Here is a 25423-nt window from a genome sequence, read left to right as displayed (position 1 = left end):
AGGAGGAGGAGGAGGAGGAGCAGCAGCAGCACTGGGGCAGGTAGGGGGCACAGTAGTAGAGCACCAGCCCTGAAGTCAGGAGGACCTGAGTTCAAATATGACCTCAGATACTTAATACTTCCTAGCTGTGTGACCCTGGGCAAATCACTTAAACCCAGTTGCCTCAGCAAAAAACAAAAAAACTAAAAATCTGATAATGTTGGCATTGCATAAAAGGAAGGATGAGGCAATACATGGCAGAATGGAGAACATTCCTATTCTAAAACCACACCAGTTAGATAACCATCTAGTTGTTGATGCTGACAAAGGCCTTTCTATTCCTCAAAATATGGAAATGTAGAAAGTATACTGGCTGAAAAAGTCAAAAAATTGTATACAGCTTCTACCTCTAACAAATACTTTGCTAGTCCTGTGACTAATAAATGCCTCATCTATAAAACAGGAATAATAATCCATTTTCTATTTATCTCACAGAGCTAATTTTAAGTATAAAATTTGGATAACATATAAAATTTAAAGTAATAATCTATTCACTTTTGGTTCCCATCCTCTTAATTTTTTTTTTGGTTTAAATGGCAAGATCATCTAAAATTCTAGACCAACCATAAGCTTTCAGCAGTCACAGCTCAAATACATCATAAAATGATCACATTCTGATGTGAGACCACACTATAAGTAGAATTATCATCTTTCCTCACAATGGAAAAGAAACAAATAAGTAGGTGGTAAGATGGTCAAAAAAGTTTTCATTGACCCAAGTAGATAACAAAGACATCTGTTCCAAGCTGATTGTATTTTTGACTGAGTACATAAATCAATTACATATCATTAAATTTTTATCCTATATTAGGGCTAGATACCCTAAGCTGTCTTGAGGAAAAATTGATGTCCATAGAAATAAATTATCTTTAGAGATCATCAAGTGTCTCATAAGAAAACAAACTCAGAAAGATTAAATGGCATACTCAAATTCACATTAGTACTAAATGGCAGAGACAAGATTAAGACCAAGTCTCCTGATTAGAAAATACAAAACTTATTCCCCTACACTAAGGAGCTCTGAAGCTGGGATCCACAGGACTTCCACCCCAAGGAATCCATCAATAGATTTTAGAGAGTCCATAAACTTGGATGGAAAAAGTTACATCTTACAAGAATGTTCATAGAAGGTCTCTTTGTAGCGACCAGAAGCTGGAAATTGAGTGGATGCCCATCAATTGAAGAATGGCTGAATACATTGTGGGATATGAATATTGTGGAATATTATTGTTCTGTAAGAAATGACCAGTAGGATGATTTCAGAAAGGCCTGGAGAGACCTACATGAACTGATGCTGAGTGAAATTAGCAGGACCAGAAGATCATTATATACTTCAACAACAATACTATATGATGATCAATTCTAATGGACGTGGCCTTCTTCAACACTGAAGATGAACCAAATCAGTTCCAATAGAGCAGTAACGAACTGTACCAGCTACACCCAGGGAAAGAACTCTGGGAAATGACTATGAACCACTACATAGAATTCCCAATCCCTCTATTTTTGTCCACCTGCATTTTTGATTTCCTTCACAGGCTAATAGTACAATATTTCAAAGTTCAATTCTTTTTGTACAGCAAAATAACTGTTTGGACATGTATGCTTATATTGTATTTAATTTATACTTTAACATATGTAACATGTATTGGTCAACCTGCCATCTGAGGGAGGGGATGGGGGGAAGGAGGGAAAAAATTGGAACAAAAGGTTTGGCAATTGTCAATGCTGTAAAATTACCCATGCATATAACTTGTAAATAAAAAGCTATAATAAAAAAATAATTAAATCCAACCACTTAATCTTGTAGATAAAAATTTTGAAGCTCAGAGAAATCAAATTACTTCTATGTAATTATAGAACTAAAACATAATAAAGGAAAATTTTAATTAAAAAAAAGAAAAAGTTCACTAAGAAATCTTTGGTTTCCTTTGTAATCTTATGTATTTTAATTTATGGATATAAAAACATTCTTCTGTGAAACAACCCAAAGGTTTCATTGGACTATTAAAATAGTCCATAATACATAAGAGATCAGGCTGCTTCAATCTCATTTTATTTAACTGAGGGTTGAAGTTAACCAATCCAAACTTCAGTTTTCTCTTCTGTAAAATAAGCAATAATACTTGTTCTACTATATCACAATGTTGTTGTAAAAGTCAAAGAAAATAATGTTACATAAAGTACTGCATAAAGTATAAAATACTTTGAAATGTCAGGTATTTTTATTATTACTTTCTTTTATTATTATTATTATAGCTTTTTATTTACAAGTTATATGCATGGGAAATTTTATAGCATTGACAATTGCCAAATCTTTTGTTCCAATTTTTCCCCTTCTTCCCCCTATCCCCTCCCCCCGATGGCAGGTTGACCAATACATGTTAAATATGTTAAAGTATAAATTAAATACAATATAAGCACACATGTCCTAACAGTTATTTTGCTGTACAAAAAGAATCGGACTTTGAAATAATGTACTATTAGCCTGTGAAGGAAATCAGAAAAATGCAGGCGGACAAAAATATAGGGATTGGGAATTCTATGTAATGGTTCATAGTCATTTCCCAGAGTTCTTTCACTGGTTGTAGCTGGTTCAGTTCATCACTGCCCCATTGGAACTGATTTGGTTCATCTCATTGATGGAGAGGGCCTCGTCCATCAGAATTGAACATCATATAGTATTGTTGTTGAAATATATAATGATCTCTCGGTCTTGTTCATTTCACTCAGCATCGCTTCATGTAAGTTTCTCCAGTCCTCTCTGTATTCATCCTGCTGGTCATTCCTTACAGAACAATAATATTCCATAACGTTCATATACCACAATTTACTCAACCATTCTCCAATTGATGGACATCTATTCATTTTCCAGCTTCTAGCTATAACAAACAGGGCTGCCATAAACATTTTGGCACATACAGGTCCCTTTCCCTTTTTTAGTATCTCTTTGGGGTATAAGCCCAATAGAAACACTACTGGATCAAAGGGTATGCACAGCTTGATAACTTTTTGAGCATAGTTCCAAATTGTTCTCCAGAATGGCTGGATGTATTCACAATTCCACCAACAATGTATCAGTGCCCCTGTTTTCCCACATCCCCTCCAACATTCCACATTATCTTTCCCATTCTAGCCAATCTGACAGGTGTGTAGTGGTATCTCAGAATTGTCTTAATTTGCATTTCTCTGATTAATAATGACTTGGCTAGAAATATGGCTAGAAATAGTTTCAATTTCTTCTTCTGAGAATTGTCTGTTCATATCCTTTGACTATTTGTCAATTGGAGAATGGCTTGATTTCTTATAAATTTGAGTCAATTCTCCATATATTTTGGAAATGAGGCCTTTATCAGAACCTTTAACTGTGAAAATATTTTCCCAGTTTATTGCTTCCCTTCTAATCTTGTCTGCTATTATTACTTTCTTAAAATCATCACTTTCAACAGATATAGAGCCCAAGATAAAAAACAAAGCAAAAAAAAAAACAAAAAAACAAAATAGGAAATAGAAGAGAGTAAGCCTCATGCCTTGGGGACATAAAGACAGAAGAAGGAAAAAAAAAAAAAAGAATCCTGCCTTCAAGAAGTTTACATTTTGTTAAAAGAGCATTCTTCCTATTGGTGCTATGTTGGAATTGACTTTCTAAATACTGGATGTCCAGCAAGCTCCTATGGGACTAGAAATTCATAGTCTAGTTGGGGAGACAGAAGTGACCCATATACATCAAATGGAGAACTATTAACATATAAACTATGTGCTTCAGACTGCAAGGACTATAGAGTAAATGGGGGGGGGGGAAAGCAATTTCTTCTAAAGTCAGAAAATAGGAGATAGTCAAAAATAATGTCTATTTAGTCCCCACCAAAAAAAATTTGGAATTAATAGGTGAATTGTATCTATATATACAAGCAGAACAGAGAAATAAAGACCCACATGAATTCTTTTTTTTCAATGATTCAAGCATTTCAAGCAAAGGCAAACATCTTCACAATGGAAATTATTCATGATACAGAATGAAGATCAAGATCAAGAGTATTAAATTAATGGAAAGATGGAATTTCCCCCCTTCCTTTATCTTTCTTGGAGAAAAGAACATAACATAGTGAAATGATAATCAAACATATTCTATTTCAGGAGCAATTTTACATATGAAGTCTCATATATTACTCCTGTTTTGATATTGACTTGGGAATCATTGTGATAAAATTGGTCAAAATGGCTGGTTCCTTTTGTGAGCTGTGCTTATGTCTAATTGGGAGATTCTAATTTTATATTAGGATTATATTGCAGGTATTTTTCTATGCCATATTCGCTCCAGCCATGGATCACAGATAGCAGAAAATGTATATAATATTAATGCTAAATTGCTATTTGTTGAAATTTATAAATATGTTCTGTGAGTTAGTGTTATATATTTTATGAGATAATTAAGTAATCTGTAATGATTTGGCAAATAACAGTCACCATAATTAGTGTCTTGCCTCTGGCCAATAGGTTTACTACATGCAATTATCTGGAATAAAAATAAATGAAAACATGGGATGATATGTCCCTCTGATTAAAGCATCAGGCAAAGCTGTCTCTGGGCCACTGGGCCATAAAGATATTTCCAAAAGAGATTTTCTAATCTATATCCTTTCTTCTACCTCTCCCAAAAGCTTTCCAGCTCTTGCAGCATTAATTCTTTGTACCAAAGAGCACAAAAGCACTTCAAATAAATCTCCTGGCCCTGCTACCCAGAAGGGACTGCCTGGGTGACAGTAAAATGCAGCTTGATCCCCCCATATGTGCATGCCAGCCTGTCTCCTGGCTCAGACATACAAACAATATAAATCAGTGCCTGTGGAGATTCCATTCATCTTCTCAGACGATCAATAATTGGCTACCACATGTCTATCAAGTAGGGTATGTGGCACTGCATCCTAATAGGAACAAAATAGTCAGGTCCATTCCTGCTACTGGTTCTTAAAAGGTTTGCCAAAGAAAGCTGAGATTGAGACCCATGTTCCCTCATATACTCTCCAGACTGCTACTCTGCCAGTTCTGCCATAATTTTAGTATATTGTAAAAATAACTATCAACTTCTTTTTTCCCAAGGGTTTTCATGAATAATTGAAGACAAATAAAATGTTAGAAAGCAATCCACATGATTGCCCCGCCTTCCTGGTACTGGGCTTGAGGGAGAGATATGTTCTTATGCTCTTTCTGTGGTTTTCTGAAGCTTGGATACTCTTCCATTCAAAGACAGATTTCTCTTAGATCAAGTTGATTCAGATAGCAACTAGATGCTACTCCTAACCAAACAACCTCTCCCATAGGTAAGGTAGTGGCTGGCTAGGTAGGATCAGTTGAGGGATCTACACCCAACTAGTTCACTGAGTTCTAAATTGTGAATGAGACAAAATCCCCATACCACAAATAAAAAATTTTAAAAGACAGGGAAATAGAGGAAGGAGAAGAGAGGACTGAAGAAAGAAAGAGAATGAAAGAGATGGGAGAAGGAAAAAAGGAGAAAAGAAAAGAGAGGGGGGAAGAGGGAGGGGGAGAGAGAAAAAATAGAGGGAGAGAAAGGGATGTATAAAGAGAAGGAAAAGGAAGAGAAAGGAAGAAAGAGCAAAAGGAAGAAGGAGGAGGAGGAGGGGGAAAAGAGAAACAAAAGGAAAGAAAGAGAGAAGGAAGGAGAAAGGGAGGGAAGGATGCACTGGGAGAAAGGGAAAGGGAGAGATAAAATAGAGAAATTTTTCTCACATAAAAGAGGTATGCAAGGAAGAACTTTTACAAGAAAAGGGAAAATGGGGGCCAATCTTGAATTTCACTCTCACTGGCATTAGTTCAAAGGGAAATATATATATATATATATATATATATATATATATATATATATATATATATATACATATATATACACACACACATACTCAGCTGTATATAGAAATATAATTTAGCCATAAAGAAATAGGAAGGAAAGAGAATAGGGTGGGGAGAGGAGAGATGACAAAAGGGAGGATAGATTAGCAGTGATTCTCAAAGTCTGGTCCAGAGCATCCTGGGAATCTCAGAAATTTTTTCAGAGAGTCTACAAATCCATAATTAGTTTTTATTTTTAATGTGATCAATATCTATAACAATAAACCACATAAACAAAAACTCTTTGAACAGATCCTCAATCATTTTTAATAGGATAAAGATATTGAGAACAAAAGTTTGAGGACCACTGGATTAAGGGAAGCAGTGATTAGAAGCAAAATAGACTTATAAGAAGGGACAGGAAAAAAAAAAAAGAGAAACTGGAAGAAACAAGAAAAATGGGATAAAAGGAAGTACATAATCAGTCATTGTAATTGTGAAAATAAATAGGATAAATTTGCCCAGAAGACAGAAGCAGGTAGCACAATAAATAAATTGAAACCAGAATCCAGTGATATGTTGTTTACAAGTGGCACACTTGAAACAGAAAGCCATACACAGAGTTAAAATAAAGGGCTGGAGCAGATTCTAATATGTTTCAGATGACATAAAAAGAAAAAAAAGGCAATGGTATCAATCATGATCTCAAACAAAGTAATTTAAAAAGATAATCAGGGAAACAGCATTATGCTAAAAGATACCATATACAATAAAGTAATATCAATAACATTAATAGCAAATTTCTCTGATAAAGGCCTAATTTCTCAAATATACATTGACTATAGAACTGAGTCAAATTAATAAAGCAAGAGCCATCCCTAATTAATAAAATGTCAAATGATATAAACAAATACTTTTCAGGAGATGAAATCAAAATTATCTATTATATGAAAAAATGCTCTAAATCACTATTGATTAGAGAAATATAAATTAAAACAACACTGAGGTGCCACTTCCATCTATCAGAAATGACAAATGCTGAAAAGTATGACAAAAAAAAATAGGTACACCAATGAACAGCTGGTAGAGGAATGAACTGGTCTGTAGAGAAAAGCTATGCATACCCTTTGATCCAGCAAAACCACTACTAGATGTATATACCAAAGAGATCAAAGCAAAAAGAAAATGATCTATATGTGCAAAAATATTTATAACAGCTCTTTTTGTAGTAGCAAAGAGTTAAAAATCAAAGAGATGCTCATCAGTTAAGGAACAGCTGAACAGGTTGTGGTGTATGATTATGATAGACTGCTATTGTGCTATAAGAAATGATAAAAGGGTTGGCTTCAAAAAATATGGCACAACCTATATGAGCTGATGCAAAGTAAAGTGAGAAGAACCTGGAGATCACTGTGCACAATAACAGCCTTATTATAATAATGATCAACTATGAAAGATTCATCCACTCTGAGCAATAAATGATTCAAGACAATTTCAAAGGACTCACATTGAAAAAGTGCTACTCCCCAGAAAGAAACTTGGTGATATCAGGTCAAATTGAAGTATAATTTTCTTACTTTATTTTTCTTCCTTTAAAAAATATATGGCTAATATGGAAATGTTATACATGATTTCACATGAATAACTGATATTTTTTGATATATTGCTTTCTGCTTGGTAGGGGGAAGGGGATGGGAGGAAAAGAAAGAATTTGAAAATTCTTTGAAATTGAGAATTTAATAATTTCAAAATTGAAAAAGAAAAGGATGTTTAAAATAAATAATAAATTTAATTGTTTAAAAATTTTTAAACGAGGTTAATCACTATTGATTAGAGAAATGCAAATTAAAACAATTCTGAGATATCTGAATGGTGTGCTTTGACTACACACCTCTCAGATTGGCTAAAATAGTAGGAAAAGATAACGACCAGTGCTGGTGGGGATGAGGGAAAACTGGGACATTGATAACATTGTTGATGGAATTGTGAATGGATCCAACCATTCTGGAGAGTAATTTGGAACTATACTCAAAAAGTTACCAAAATGTGCATACCTTTTGATCCAGTAGTGTTACTACTGGGCTTATATCCCAAAGAGATTTTAAAAAAAGGAAAAAGATCCATATGTGCAAAAATGTTGTGGCAGCCATTTTTGTAGTAGCAAGAAACTGGAAATTGAGTGGATGTTCATCAGTTGGAGAATGGCTGAATAAGTCATGGTATATGAATGTTGTGGAATGCTATTTTTCTGTAAGAAACGACCAGCAGGATGATGTCAGAAAGGCCTGGAGAGACTTACATGAACTGATGCTGAATGAAATGAGCAGGACAGGAGATCATTATATACTTCAACAACAAGACTATATGATGATCAATTCTGATAGACGTGGATCTCTTCAACAATGAGATGATTCAAACCAGTTCCAATTGTTCAGTCATGAAGAGAATCATCTACACCCAGAGAGAGGACTGTGGGAACTGAATGTGGTTCACAGCATAGCATTCTCACTCTTTCTGTTATGGATTGCTTGCATTTTATTTTGCTTCTCTATTTTTTTTTTACTGGTTTGATTTGATTTTTCTTATGCAGTAAGATAATTGTATAAATATGTATGCATATATTGGATTTAACATATATTTCTACCATGTTTAACATATATTGGATGACTTGCCATCTAGGGAAGGGTGTAGGGGGGGGGGGGGGTGGGAATTGGAACACAAGGTTTTGCAAGGGTTAAGGTTGAAGAATTATCCATGCATATGTTTTGAAAAATAAAAGGCTTTAATTAAAAAAAAATTTAAACTATGCCTGTTCAGAACTGCACTTGGAATGAGATGTGCAGGTTTTGTCCTTGGACAGTGAGTATAATATATGAAGAGATACAATAACATGGTATATTATAATAGCCAAGTAGTAAGACAACTATGTGGTACAGTGGATAGAAGATGCTACCTGAAGTCAGAAAGAGACCCAAGTTCAAACCTTTAGTAGCCTCAGGTACCTACTAGCTGTGTGATCTTGGGTTAAATCTCATTTAACCTCTATTTGCCTCAGTTTTCTCAGCTCTAAAATGGGGATAAATAATTGTACCTTCTTCCAGGATTGTTGCAAGGTTCAAATCAAATAATAATTGCAAAGTGCTTAACACAGTGCCTGTCACATCATTAATGCTCTATATACATTAGTGATTACTATCAGCATTATTAGTAGCATTAATGTTAATGTTGGTATTAATATTATTAAAGGATGCAAAGTCTGATAACACACCTGGAGGTTTAAAAGTACACTGTAATGGTCAAGCTCCCATTCCCTCCTTGTCCTTTGCTTGATAGAGAATGTGACAACATACTACCTGGGATTAATCTGGTGAAGGTAAGGCTACAATGAAGGGGAAATGAGCCTTGGAAAAGGATAATAATGAAGTTTTATCACTGTTGCTGAAAAACAAAGACATTACAGACTCCAAAGAAATGGGGATTGGAGCTTACATATCCCTAGTTGGCACTGGATCTTTATAAGAGGGACTCGGGAGCTAGAGTTGAGATAAGGGGATTAAATTACAGGGTGGTATGAGGAAACTAGAGAGGAGGAAAAAAAAGAGAGAACAATAGAGAGTTGCAGCAGGGAGGGAGAGCAGGGGGAGAGGAGAGGAGTGCTCTTCAGAATGCTTTACCCTTGGTGAATAAACAGCTTTTATAGCTGCACTTATGTGAGTCAGATTATTTTCAAAGCAGTGTAAGGTTTCAATGGTAGGTATTATTTATAACCAGAACTGGAGATTTCTTTAAGTTAGAGGAAACTTCCAGGGAGGACACTCCTTTGGCTAATATAGATTAGCACGATTCCCCACTTTTAGTCTTAGAGAATTGGCCAGCTCACCTAAAGATAATGAGGGAACTTGAACTTGGGACTTCCTGACTCCAAGGGACTTTCTAGTCACTATACCTTGCTAACTCTTCAAACATCAACAACAGCATCATCAGTTATAGTTATATGATGCTTTAAAGTTTATGAAGCATTTTCCTCACAACAAGCCTGTAAAGGTAGTATTTCAAGTATTATTTTCTTTTTATTTTATAGAGGAATGCCACCAAGACTAACAACAAATGAGAATGGAAGCTAAGAATCAAACTTGGATCACTCCTGAGTCTTTTTTCCTCCATGCCATGTTAGTTCTCCAAATAATCAAAGAGATAAGAAACTTGTGTTTGGTCTTAGGGGAAGGAGAAGTTGAATGTGAGAAGAAAATGACTCTGACTTAGTGACTGAAAAGTAAAATATAAAGTAATTGGACAGTGAGTATGATATATGAAGAGATACAATAACATGGTATATTATAATAGCCAAGTAGTAAGACAACTATGTGGTACAGTGGATAAAAGATGCCACCTGAAGTCAGATATTTATCCAGCTCTTTACACACTCTAATGGGATAGATATACAGAGACACAAATAAGGGTGTGTGTGTGTCTGTGTGTCTGTGTGTGTAAAATAGACATATATTATCTCATTTGACTCACACAATTCTCCCACTTGAGGAAATAGATAGAACCAGCCTCAGAATCAGGAAGACTTGAGTTGAAGTTGCATCTCTGACACATGGTGTCATGGCTAGACAGATAACTTCTCAGTGACCCAGAAAACAAATACCATAAATTACAGAACAAGTTGATAGAACTCCTTTCTGAGTGTTCCTCATCCCAGTGAAATCATAGGTCTGAGCAAAACAAATTCTCCCACTTACCCTATAAAGTGATTGCTACAGTACACTGAAGTTGACTTACCCAGTATCACATAGCTCTCCTTACTCCAAGTCCAACTTGAAGTACCTCTCCCTCTATAGTATTCCTTATACCAGACTGACTCTGACCATAACATCATAAAGGGGATAGAGAATTAATGTGTTTATTAAAACTGAAGCCCTTCTTGATTATAAAAGTGGAAAATTGAGAACAAATAACAAGAAATCTTATTTGCATTCTAGAGCTGAATGTACCACAGGACCAATTCAGGATGATAATCAATAGATTTAATTATGTATTCTGTAGTTATTGATAGGATGTCTGCTATGTATTATTTTATATAAGCTGGGGAATATTCAAAAAAAGAGACAAGGTCTTTGAGAAGTAGGGAGACATGAATAATTGTATCATTATAAGAAATAGTATGTGAAATGTTAAGCTATTTTATTATGATCAGTGACAAATTTAACTATATAGATAGGAAGTGTTATCCAGAGTTGTTCAGAGGAAGAAGAAATAATTATTATCTAGGCTTGAGATAAATGCTCTAGGGTGAGTGTTATTCATTAGCCCATTCTACTTTTCCCATATTCTCACTCCAGTTTTAGCCCTTCACTTTTTTTGCTTTTGCTTCCCTTAGTCTCACTATTGCCTGTACTTAGACAGCTGCTCTTCCCTACTATCTCCACTCTCCATAGAATGTCCTCATGTAGGATTACAACTGATTCTTTAAAAACCTACCTAAAATGCTACCTACTCCATGAATCCTGCCCCATTCTCCAACAAATAACTTAATACCTGCCTCACATAGCATTTAATCTGTATCTTTCTTGTGCCATTATCATATATTATTTTGCATTATAGCTATTTGTTTATGAAAGTCTTAAAGATGGTCTAGTAAGAGGCAGAAAGGTTGCAATATATACTGCTGAAATCACAGAAACTTGATGAATGGAAATATATTAAGTGTATGTGTCACATTCCCATGACATGACTATAAATTCCATGAGGAAATGAATTCTTCTTCCCCACTCCCCAACTTTCCCTATTCTACCCCACTATTCATAACAGTGCTGGCGTACAATGTTAGGCATTTCATAAATGGTTTAATTCTACTAATTGAATTGTGTTTAATTGCCAAGCCACTGTTGAATTTAATTCTCCATGGAACTCTGAAGGGATCATTTCACTTATCCTTGGCTCCATGCCCTTATCTCCCAGGCTATGAAATATAATTCATGCCCTCTTTGACTTTCAAGAGAAGCTGGAAAAATGCATTAGATGAATAAATAAGTCTGCCAAGTTTTTGGAAGTCCTCAGGGAGGAGCCCTGCTTTCTGTCCAAACCTCTGAGCTTCTGTATAGTACTTCCAAGGCCTAAGTTGTAGGAGACATAGCAATGACAGCCCAAACCCATCCCATCAGATGAGCTTGGGCTGGATTTTCCCGTCCATCTTTTTGTAGATAGCTAAAGAGGAGGTATGAAGTTGATTCTCATAATAAAATATGTTTTGATAAAAAATCCCTATTATCAAACAAAAAGCACAGAAATCTGCTCTAGCCAGATCAAAAGTAAACAAATAAAATCTTGTGAATTGAATGAAAAAAGTATAAGCCAGAAACATAGTTTCTCCTAGGCTTATTTTTGCTGTGCTCAGACAAGCATTAATTACAAACAAGGTTTCAGGGAATTGGTTGCCATAACAACATTTTGCTTAGGCCTTTAAGAGCCAAAGGCAGTCCGATTGTATAAAGTAAGGAAGTCAGAGACCTCTATATTCTCTGGAATTGAAGCCAGGAAATCCCAGAAGAGTGATATATGAGGAGAGAAAACCTCTTCATCTTCTGAATGGAATAGATTGTCTGCTATATTATAGTGGTCAGATGATCATTCACATTACAATTCTAAATTATTGGAGTTCTGAGATAAAATCTAAATCCTTCAGGCAGTCTGATAAAGAACACTGAACTTAGAGTCAGAATATCTGGATTTGAATATTAGCTCTGCCATTTATTATCTGTGTGACAGTGGATAAGTTATTTCTTTAGGTCCCCATCTTCTTATCTATAAAATGGGAATAATAATATTGGCATTACCTATCTCACTAGTTTGTTGTGATGATCAGTTAGTATAATGTAAGCAAACTACTTTAAAAATCTTAGAGGCTAGAAATTTTTTTTTTAAAATCTTATAGTCTTATAGAAATGTAGATTGTCAAATGTATATAGCTCACCAAAAATGGGTGGAATAAGGAGACAGAGAGACAGAAAGAGGGGAAGGGAGAGAAAGGAAAGAGAGAGAGAGACAGAGATTAAACAAAGACAGAAAGAGAGAGAAAGACAAAGGGGGGGAGGGGAGAGAAAGGAGAGAGAGACAGAGACAGAGACTAGACAAAGACAGAGACAGAGAGGGGGGAAGGGAGAGAGAGGAGAGAGAGAGAGAGAGAGAGAGAGAGAGAGAGAGAGAGAGAGAGAGAGAGAGAGAGAGAGATTGGGAGAGAGGGGGACTTCTAAACAGACATGACTGAAATGACTTTTCATTCTGGTATTATTGCTAATAATAATAATAACAACATTTTTAAATGGGGTCAAGAAGATTTGACCATGTACAAAAAAGACTAAACAGCTTCCTAACTCCAGGTCCAGCACCTCATGTACTATGATATATACTTAGCTGACTTTATATGCCTCAATAAATAAGGCCTAGAAAGTGGCCTAAGTTAGACTGGCTTTCTAGTGGTGGTGAGAGTACTCACCCTAATAAAATTATTTATGTGTTCCAATTAGTGTATAGACTTGAACATATTGCAGTCAATTACACATTTCATACTTCTGCAAAAATTGACACTGGAATATGATTTCATGCTGATATAAATTAGTCTGTAAGGTAAGGTAAATGTCAGTCTTGACTTCAGGATCATAAATGTTTCCCATTAGATCTAGACATCTTAATTTCACATAACTAATTAAATTCTTTATCCAGATATTTTGGAAATGTATGTAACTAATCTATACTCCCACTTTGTAGATTCAACCCCAATCAGTCCTACCATATTTGATCCCTCCATTTTTCAAAAGCCTACAAAATCTCCTTATATCCTAATAGATTAATTTTAAATTCTTCATCCTGGAATTGAAGGCCACCTATAATTTTACTCCACCCTAACTAGTCAATGTATTTATTATAATCCCATGACTAGTCCTCTATTCCATCTCTACCCATCTTTTCTCATTATTCTTAATACAACTGCCTTCATGCCTTTGCAAATCATATTCTCTTCACTGAAATGTCATTATATCTCACAATCTCACCCTTATTTAATCCTTAATTTTCAAGATCCAGATGATCAATTATGGGTACCACTTTTAAAAGAGTGATTATTAAATTAAAAGATATCCATCTGAAAGAAATCAACATTAGTAAAAAATTTGAAAAGTATTCAAGGAACAGGAAATGGTTAGCCTGGAAGAGTTTTAGGGAGATATGAAAGCTGTGTTAAAGTACTTCAAAGTCTGTCATATAATCAAAGTAATTAAACTTAAACTGTGTGATTTTAGAAGGCTAAACTAGGATAAATGGACAGAAATCATAGGAAAGAAATTTTCTCCTTAACATAAGGGGAAATGGGAACAGCTAGGTGGTCTAGTGGAGAGAGCACCAGCCCTGAAGTCAGTAGGTCCTGAGTTCAAATCTGAGATTAGACACCTAACACTTCCTAGCTGTGTGACCCTGGGCAAGTCACTTAACCCCAATTGCCTCAGGGGGAAAAACCATAAGGGGAAATAATCTAACAAGAACTGTCTAAAAAACAGAATGGGTTGCCTCAAGAAGCAACCAACAGATAGTAACTACAAATGCTCAAGCAAGGCATGGATGGCCACATGCTAAGGATATTTCTGGAAGAGGAAATTTATTAAATGATTTCCAACTCTCAAGTTGTATGGCTTTATGATGTCTTATAATGCATGGACAGGCAGAATGGTGTCAGAGAAGAACAGGATTTGGAATTTTTTTAATCCCTGTTTGACATCAGCCTTGTTATTTAATTCACATATAATAAGTATCAGTAATTAGATTTAAATTCAGTTCTCCATGACTTTACTTAACTCTTGTTACTTACCTGTTTCCCTATTCAGTTTGTTTTCTTGTAGATAAAATAATGCTTTTTCTACCTACTTTGAAATGTCTTTCTGAGAATTAAATGCATTAATGTATATAATGAACTTTGTAGCCATAAAGTACTATATAACCATTTATCCCTTTTCTTTTTCTTTTCATGACCAAATTGCTAAAACGTATGGTATATTCTCCTTACTTTCCTTCCCTTACTTCTCACTCACTTCTTACTTCCTTGCAATCCAGTTTACATACCATCATTTGATCAAAACTATTCTCTCCAAGGTTACCAATGATCTCAGCTTTCAAATCAAAAGGTGTTTTATCGGTCCTTATCTTTCTTGACATTTTTGAAGTATTTTATATTATTAGATGCTCCTTCCCTTTGGGATTCTTTCTAATTCCTCCCCTGAATCATCTTCTTCCTATTTAGTGTAGACATTCCCAAAGGTTCTTCCTATTTAATTAAATACCTATAAATAGTTATTTTATCAAGAACTTAAATTCCTTGAGATCAGGCACTGCTTTGTTATTGTCTATGTATTCCTAGCATAGACCCTCAAACATAATAAAAAACAATAGCTAATATTTATATTGCATCTACTATGTCCCAGGCATTGGGCCAAGTACTTTACAAATATTATCTCATTTGGGGACCTAACAAACATTTGTTGAATTGAAGTCATTATTATTATTATTAACTTAATATCTCATGTACTTAGAGCATAATCATTAATGTTTATGGACTGACTGCAAAATAGTGATAAACATTGGAGATACAAAGATGAAAAAGAAGAGTTCTTGTTTTCAAGGAGCTTAAAGTAGGGCATTAACAGAAGTCTACACCACTTAAAACATGGTTAAGTTCATTGGACAGATAAGATCCTTTAAGATCTTTAAGGAGGGAAAGATTACTTCTTACTGGAATATGAATTTGAAAAAGATGATATATAAACCGATCCTGAAAGGAAGAAAAAGATTTGAATAAAAAGGACACTGGAAGTATAGAGACAACTCATCCTTGGCACACAGGACTCTTAACAGAGAGGTACATCTCCTCCCAATATATATTTGCATTCAAAGAAATCAAGCATCACTTTGAAATATTGGGGACTTAATGTATTATCCCTAATAAGAGAGGGAGAAGTCTCTTTAAAAGAGAGAATATCAAAAGAACATTCCTTATCTTTTGGAAATTAATTTAATTAGGAATTAATTAATTCTAATATTGGAATAACATGAAGAAGATACTTTTAGATAGGCAAAGATTCTACAAATAGTCCAGTTTGACAAAAATATAATCTAAATCTCAACTCCTCACCTAGAAAAATTTCTCAAGGTTAGAGAGCATGACTTTTCCCTTTTTCTTAAAGAAACAGCATGGTTTAGTGCAAAGCTTCTTAAACTGTAGTTCTTAATTCCATATGGGATTCCATATCTAAATATAGGGGTCACGAAATTATGATTTTATTATCAGTAAATATTTAATTTGTATACTCAGGATCACATAAAATTTCCTCAGGTAAAAAGGAGTCACAAGTGAAAAAGTTTAAGAAGCCCTGTTTAATAGAAAGGATACTAAACCAAGAATCAAAGGATACAGCCTGAACTTTTATCTCTGCTATTGATGCATGATGTGACCATGGGCAAGTTACTTCATCATTCTCACTTTCTTCACCAATAAGTACGAAGGTCAAAATCAGTTCTTAAGTTCCTTTTACATTTACATTTCTGTAATCCTTGAAGATTCCATAAGACTTAGCCTAATTCTGAACCTACAGAAGTTATTCAGAAAATCTTTAATGAATTGAATTAGTATTTACTTTAGCACCTAAAGAGGTTTGGAATTTACCTGTAAATGTCATTTGTCCCAGTAATGGTGTGGTCTCCCAATGATCTTGTCCTGTTTGAAAATATCTATTTTATCTATTAAGATAAAAATATCCACCATGGCATGGTGGTTGACAATGATTCATAAGGACAGGATGAAGCAGAAATAGAAAACATTATCCTGAGTCCTCAGGAACTGTGTTAAATGAAGAAGAAAATTGTTTAATTTAGTATCCAGATTTTGCATCTGGGAGTACATTGTCTGACATTGACCTCTATGAACAGAGGCAGTATAATCTGTCCCTTTCACCCCACCTTTTCCCATATAAAATTCTTTGTCATAGGAAATCCACCCATGACTTCTTAAAGGCAGACCTGGTCCAAAGTGAAAAATTGGACAATTTTAGCTTCTCTGTTTCTAATTTCTAGTTTTTGAGCCCCCTTTCAGGTGCCTCTCTTCCCTGACTTCTGCTGGCCAGCCCTTTTTGCCTATGACTCCAGAGTCCTCCTGTTGCCTCAACCTATCCTTCTTGTTAGCTAAGGAGCTTCTCATAAATTAATTTACATTGTACTATTAGGGATTTGTTCATCCTTTTTAGAATTTTCTTGGCAGAGTTACTGGAATAATTTGCTATTTCCTTCTGTGGCTCATTTTACACATGAAGAACTAAGGCAAACAGGGTGAAGTGACTTATTCAGGTTTGTGGTTAGATTTGAATTCATATCTTCCTGACTCCAGGCCTAGTGCTCTAGCCACTGCAATGATCTGCCCAAAGAAATATAAATTTTGATTACTGAAACCTTATAAGATATTTTGGGCTTTGGAGGTCTCTTTCCTACTTCTTTATTCTATCATAAAATAAAAAAAAAACTGGGACAATTCCACATACCATGCAATTTCGTTTATGATTTCTTGAAATGGAGTGCTGGAAAACCAAGCTTTCATAAAGCTAATTGAGATTCAAATGGAATTACTTGACCATTCATGCTTAAACCCAAATTGCTATGGTTCTCACTGACTGCTCAATAATAAATCCCAATCCAAGCTTCACTTGGTTATTGTTTGGGTTTCAATGGCTCAGAATAAATGTAAATAGCAATTGTTTCACTTATGGCCAGAAACCCAGAGAGTATTCCCTTCCCAGTTTGATTTTTTTTTTTATTTTGGCAAGGTAAATTAGACCATCTTTTGCCTCATTTCTTACCTCACCTTAAATCACTGAATGGGTATTACCACAGACAAACTGAAAGCTGGGAAAACCTTAGCTTAAAAAGGCTAAGGTCTCCTACCACCTCTGGGGTCATCTTCAGTTGTCCTGAACTATGTCTTTACACTAGACTCAGATGACCTTAGAGAGGCTGAAGTTATTGACTTCCCACAGACCCTGCTTTGCTTACATTTACTTGTAAGACTTTCTCCTGATGTCATTGGTCCTTTTTTAAAGTGAAGAACAAACAACAAGCTGTTATAAATTTGATATATATGTGGGGAAGTATGTATATATGTATATATGTGTATGTTTATATACATATGCATACATACATACACACATATAATCCTAGATAGAGCAGAAGAACTAGCAGAAACTTGTGATACAACAATCTCATTTTACAGTCAATACTGAGGACAATAGAAATTAAAAGGCTTGGTGCTTCATGCTAGTTTAGTGAAAAACTAGTATTAGAAGACAGGTTTCCTGATTCAAAGTCTAGGACCTCTTTCCATTATATCACAACCTAAATGACAAAGCTTTGGTCCAAAGTAATGAATTTCTCTAATAGCCCAGTGACAGATTAAATGGTTCCTCCCTTCCTCTAGACAGGTACTTTAAAAAATGAAATCTTTAAATCAAATTTAAATTCATTCTTATTCTCAGATTAAGAATATGTTACTCTTTAGTAGAATGTATACTGTTTGTTGTATGTTCAGTAGTCAGGATGTCTCCTTATGGCTAATGACACCTCAGGTAATATGATGTTACAACATACTAGTATTGTAATCTGAGGGCCCAGGTAAAAATCTCAGCTCTGTCATTATCATTAGATCTTGGGGGGAAATCCCTCACCCCTGAGCCTTAGTCTTCACATCTTTAGAATAAAGAAGTTGATCTCTAAAGTCCCTTTTGGGGGACAATGACCCTTACCCAAATTAAAATCAAAGATTTGAGGTTAAAAAGAAAAAAGGAAAAAGGTATTTATTACAATCTTGTGAGAAAGGGCAACTCTTAACAGACAATGTGTCAGTAGAGGAGTGCAAAGCACAAACAGCAAACCACAAGATTTATTGACCAGAAGTCTCCTCTTCTTCTCTCTGACCTTTTCTCTCATTGTCTAGGAGAATACAGGCTTACTTTCTAAACACGGAAGTCTACCCCAGAAACAAAAAAAAAATTAATAAATAACAAACTCTTAATTCAAATTTTCCTATGAAATTGCTATACAAATAGATACTCATTTCCAAGAGAATTCTGTTACCTGAATTCCAAAAATCATTATTGTCTTTCAAAGAAGTACTTAAATGTTAATTAAGAAGTGAAAGGAAACAGGAAGGGAAATATTCATCCAACACAATTGAACACCTGCAGTTTTTTTAAGCTATACCTCAATTTGTTATTGTCAAGTTTCAAACCCATATTCCCATGAGAGTTCTTTATTCAGTTTATTCCATATACTTTGAACACTAAAATCTATGGTCCTTTGGTGTATATTTTGTCCAATCAGCATGGCAGCTGAGCTAAGAAACCTAAGTAGAAATAGACAATATACAAACAGCTGCAGAAAAAGACATGATATATACATATATATGTATACTTTTGCTGTACTCATTTTTCAAAAGTTTTATTTTCTTAATAAAAATATTGAGTTTTATTTTGAGTTGTAGGCAATAAAAATATGTATTTGGAGATTTATTTTATATTTTCTATATTTATTTTTTATTATTTGATGAATGTTAAGCTTGTAGTCAAGGAGATGATTTGTTAGATTTGGGTTTGGGGGTGAGAGTTGTTTGTGGGTTTAGTGGATAAGTGCTAGGGAGATATTCTAGAGGGAAGGGGTTCTTAATTATACTTAGATAGATTTCAAAAAGTCTATAAACATAGATGAGAGGGGGATTACATCTTTATTAAATTTAGCATTTCCTTCAGTTACAAATATAGGTAACAAAAATTATTCTGAAAAGTAGTTCATATTGTCAAAGGTATCTATCATACACATAACACACACACACACACACACAAAAAAAAAAAACCCTTAATAATCTATAAAGGATTCCCTGATGTATGTAGAAACTATTCGACTTGACCATGGTCTCATATTTATTAAATGTATTAAATTTATTAAATATCTGAAGGGATATTTGAACTCAAGTCTTTCTGATTTCAAGTCTCCATTCTATTTACCTAAAACAAGCTGCCTCAGTTAAATCTGTAATAATAAAAATATTTTTTCAGAATAGAAAATAGGATATCTCATGAGAATTATGATGTGAGTTAAATAATCATTTGTTGTTTTTAGTCATATCTGACTTTTTATGACCTTATTTGGAGTTTTTTGGTAAAAAGCACTGGAGTGGTTTGCCATTTTTTTCTCCAGTTCATTTTACACATTTTACACATAAAGAAACTGAGGCAAATAGCTTAAGTGTCCAAAGTCACATAGTAAATTTTTAAGGCCAGATTTGAACTCAGGCAGAGGATTCTCCCTGATTCCAGATCTAGCTCTCTATCCACTGTGGAATCTAGATGGTCTTTAGCAAATTGCTTAGTTAATAATACTTTTATAACACTTTAATCTGAGGAGTACATAGCAAGATTATAATCTTCATTTTACAAATAAGGAAGCTGGCTAATTGGTTACTCACAAAGCAAAATAGCTGGCAAGACAGGACTCAAATACAGGTGTCTAAATTCTAAGACCAGTACTCTCTCCACTATAAGAAATCACCTCATTTAATATCTCAGAATCTCATTCCATTTCTCATCTGCAAAACTAAGGTATGATTAAATTATCTCCAAGGAGCTTTAATTGCTATCAATCTTATAAGGAGTCTACTATTTGAAATGCAAATATCCTTGGGAGGGATATCACTTTAAGCCACTTTTAGAGGATATAGTTTTAAGCTTTAGTGGTTTAAATTTTTTACTAGTTTAAAATTAGTCAGCAAAAAGTCATTTGAAAATGACATCAAGGAGGTAATATGACATGCAAATCCATGACATGGATTTAAGTGAGGGAGGGCTGTGCAAGGTCACCTGCCTCACTTTCCCCCCCAGAGCCATCTCGATCCAGTGGCAAGATGTAGGATGACTGAAGATGGCCCTGGATGAAATGGGAGACCTTGGCCTTTTTAAGCTAAAGTCCCAAATAGGGTCACAAAGAGTCAGGCATGATGGTAACAACCAAATAACAATAATTCCCAAGTTCAGGAAAAAGAAGTGACAAGGAAGAAACAGTAAGAAAGGTGAGGGGATGGGGAGATATGAAAGGGGAAGTTAAAGACATTTTAAAATGAACTTATCCCAAACCTTGGGATAAAGAGACAGCCTTGGGGACAAAAAAGCTCTCAGGTCCAGTCTCGTCTCTGAAACATACTGACCCTGTGAAACCTTGACAAGCCACTTTACTTTTCCCAGACTCAGCCTCTTCATCTTCCCTATTGTCTCCAGAATCAAATCCAAAAAAATCAAATCCAAAAATGCCTGTTTAACCTGGCATTCAAAGTCCAAAGCCCTAGCCACCTCCTACCTTTCTAGTCTTTTTTATACCTTCCCATCCAATGATTATACCCTCCTGGATATGCAAAACATTCCTATCTCTCTACTCCAGGTATTCTTTCTGGCTGTCCCTCATCATGTCTGGAATGCTCTTCCTCTTCATTGCTGCCTACTGCCATCTCTAAATTCCTTTAAGTACCAACTAAAATCCCACCTTCTAAAAGAAGTCATTCCCAATCCCTCCTAATTCTAGTATTGTTCTCTCTATTAATTATGTCCTAATCATCCCTGAATATAACTTGTTTGTATATAATTGTTATTTCCCCCATTAGATTGTAAGCTTCTTGAAGGAAGGGTTTGGTTTTTGTCTCAGTGCTTAGAACAGCTCCTGGCATATAATAAGGCTTCAATAAATGTTTATTCACTGACTCCTCTAGCCTTTAATAAATGTTTATTGACTGATTCATAAATCAACTACCCAAATTTTCAGTATGAAAATTTCCTCTCTGACCCAGTGCAGTATAGTGGGAAAAGCACTGACTCTGAAGTCAGAGGTCCTAGGTTCAAATTAACGTTCTATTTCTTAACTCTTGTGTGATCTTGGAGAAGTAACAACTTCTCTAGTTTCCACTGCTTTATCTACAAGATATGGGGAAGTAGGGTAGATAACCTGAAAAGTTTCCTTCAGTTCTAGAGCTGTGATCCTCTGACCACTTCTGTCTTGGGAGATAAGTCCCTAGAAGTAGCCTGAGACAGACAGTTGCCTAGAATCCCACAAATGGTGTCCAAAATTAATTTAAATTGATGCTTTCATGATTCTAATTGCATAATTCTAACTACTGTGCCTGGTAGGCACTGCTCCCCAGTGAATAAACTACCCAATATTTATTCAGCCTTACTGTATGCAGAGCACAGTGGCTGGCATTTGAAGAAAAGCAAAGTTTAGATTAAACAGTCATATGTAGCTCTTTTCAATAGTAAGGTGATAGGCCAATTCCAATAGACTAGTGATGAAGAAAGCATCTGTATCCAGAAAGAGAACCTATAGGGAATGATTTGGGATCACAACATAATATTTTTACCTTTTTGTTGTTGTTTGCTTGATTTTTTTTCTTTCTTATTTTTTTCTTTTTGATCTGATTTTTCTTGTGCTGTATGATAAATGTGGAAATAAATGTGGAAGAACTGCACGTGTTTTATATTGGATTATTTGCTGTCAAAGGGAGAAGGTGGGGAAAAGGAGGCAGAAAAATTTGGAACACAAGATTTTGCAAGGGTGAATGTTGAAAACTATCTTTGCATATATTTTTAAAATAAAAAAGCTATTATTTGAAAAATAATAAAATCACAAAAATAAATAAAATAAAAGTCATAGTGTCTGCTCTTAAGGAACTTCCAGGCTAGTTCAGAAATAAGATAAATATACTGATAGCTATGATATGCTATATGAAACAAAGAAGTGGATAGTGACTGTCAAGACAAAGAGCCTAAGATTTGCAGTGAGAGATCTGAAGGCTAATTCTTTTTCTCCTGCTTATCAGCAGTACAGGCAATTCGTTTAAATTTCTCTGTATCTCAATTTTCTCTTGGGGATACTTGTCCCCAAAGGGCAACAGTGGTTCTTCCACTAAATATTAGAGTGCTCTTAGGTAAACCACTTCATTTTGGGACTTCAGTTCCCTCATCTATAAATGAAAAATGAGCACTTAAATGATTCCAAGGTTCCCTTCAGCTCTCGATCTATGTATGCTCCAATGAAACATACATTACCTACCTCATAGGCTGGTTTTGTAAACCTCAAATTGATATTATATAAAAGGTGAAAAAAGTTTACACAACTCCTGTACATTTTCTATTTTGTACTATTTCTATTTTACAAATGCAGAAATTGCACTTAGAAAAATGTATGACTTTCTTAGGGTCTTCTCTGATTATCACCAAGTAATACTGTCCATACCTTTTCTTTTTACATAATTGTTTTTCTTGTTAGATTGTAAGCCACTTGAAAATAGAAACTGTCTTGTATTTTTGTTTTTGTTTTTCATATCCCCAGTGTTTAGTACAGTGCCTGGCACACAGGCCCTTAATGAACCCCTGTTGATTTGATTTGTTGACACAAAGCTAACAAGTGTCAAAGTCAGGATTCAAAGTCTAAGTCAAGCCCTCTTTCCTTTAGTGTCTATTTGTTCTATCATGTGGCAGCTTTGCTAAGGATTGGTTCTGCATGATATTGGGAGGCCTTGGGGCATCCCTTAAATCATATCAGGTAGGCAACCACTTCTTCTGGACCGAGACCTGCTGTTGACCATACTTTTCATTATAAAACCAAAGAATCCTCAGAGTCTCAATGAAGTATAACATATAGTACAGAACCTATAGTCCTAGAAGTCATCTAATAAGTCCATTACCATTAGTTATACTACAGCCATCTTCTCTAATACATCATTGACCAATGTGAGAGTCTTAGAGACTCAAAATGAATTCTCTTTTATGTATATATATTATGTATATATATATTTATTTAGCAGCTAATCAGCTGTGTGCTAGGTATGTGGTACTATATTTTGGGTTGAATCCCAATTCTTGCAAATGACTTTCCCTCTCTTAATTTTCTTATCTATAAAATATGAGGATTGGCCTGGATGATCTTTATGAGCCTTTCAAGCTAAATCCTATGATCTAATGATCTTAAGTGCAAACATTTCCCTTTTATTCTTTTGCTAACTATATGAGTACCAGATCTTCTTACCTGGCTAAATAAACTTTTTGCTAACTTTGCTAGTATAGATCTCTTATCTGGATTAGATAAACCTTTTGCTAACTATACTAATACCAGATCTCTTACCTGGACTAGATAAACCTTTTGCTAACTATACTAGTACCAGATCTTCTTACCTGGCTAAATAAACCTTTTGCTAACTTTGCTAGTACAGATCTCTTATCTGGATTAGATAAACTTTTTGCTAACTATACTAGTACCAGATCTTTTTACCTGGACTAGATAAACTTTTTGCTAACTGTACTAGTACCAGACCTCTTACCTGGACTAGATAAACCTTTTGCTAACTTTACTAGTACCAGATCTCTTACCTGGACTAGATAAACCTTTTGCTAACTATACTAGTACCAGATCTGCTTCCCTGGACTAGATCCCTGACATCTAAGCTTTATTTAAATAGTATTCCTCCCAATGTAGAGTAAAGATAAAGGAGCTGCTGGCTAGAGGCCCTCCTTTGCTCAGGTGCTGGCTGGTTCTCCATTCTCTTTACTGTTTTCTCTAGTACACACCATCCCTCCCTGTCTTCATCTCTCCCCCTAGGATTCAGATGGATTCACTCGGATGCCCTCTCACCTGCCACCAGCACTCAAGCAGCTGTTCCCCATCATGCCTAAGATCCTACAGGATTCAGGGAGGCAGCTGTGAGTTGAGGCCAATCAGTGAGAAGTGTCTAAAGGCAAACAATGTCCTCTTTCAGCACGTCACTCTGCTAGGACTGGTAGACTGAGGATGGCAGCTCCAGACAACTGCAGAGGAGCGTAAGTGAATGTAGTCAAGTCTCGCTTTAGGCAAAACATCTGTGCCTATTACCCAAAATGAGGCTGACCTGCATTCTAATTTCATGTCAACTGAATCTTGCTTTAAAGGCATGAAAGAGCTTTTTTTGTTTAAAGGAGCCCTGCTTTGACATAATGAAGTCAGCTTCTAAAATGCAAATAATCACACCCCCTCATTCCTCTGTTTCTATATCTGACTTCCTTCAAACATTAGTCTGCAATGACATCATCTGAACTGAATTTGTTCTGCAAATTCATACATTGAGGCAGAGCCAAGACGCTGGAAAGTTGATAAAATTTGTCTCTGAATGGTCCCAGGCTCTCTTTTCTGTACTCTGTTCATGTCCTTTTTGTGCCATCCCCTCGCAATCAGTGCTCATATGCTGCCCTAAATACTGTCTGTCAGAGAGAGACATGCACAACACTAATAATGGTGACTGAGGCAATTATGTGGGGCCTGATTCTTTGGAGACTGCATGATTGCTGATGATTGCAAAGGAATCCAGAGTGGTAACTGAGCAAGATGGATATGACATCTGGTGCCCCTAAAAAATACTACCAAAGGTTCCTACCAT

General features: G+C 35.2%; 1 protein-coding gene across 1 annotated transcript in view; it reads right to left on the bottom strand.

Annotated features, from left to right (window-relative positions):
• Nucleotides 1–25423, bottom strand: part of AMER3 (APC membrane recruitment protein 3) — a 69743-nt gene that overhangs the window by 22541 nt on the left and 21779 nt on the right.

This window comes from Antechinus flavipes, chromosome 3, assembly GCF_016432865.1.
Source record: "Antechinus flavipes isolate AdamAnt ecotype Samford, QLD, Australia chromosome 3, AdamAnt_v2, whole genome shotgun sequence".
Taxonomy (NCBI): domain Eukaryota; kingdom Metazoa; phylum Chordata; class Mammalia; order Dasyuromorphia; family Dasyuridae; genus Antechinus; species Antechinus flavipes.
Note: the sequence above shows the minus strand (reverse complement) of the source record. Positions and strands in the feature narration are given on the sequence as shown.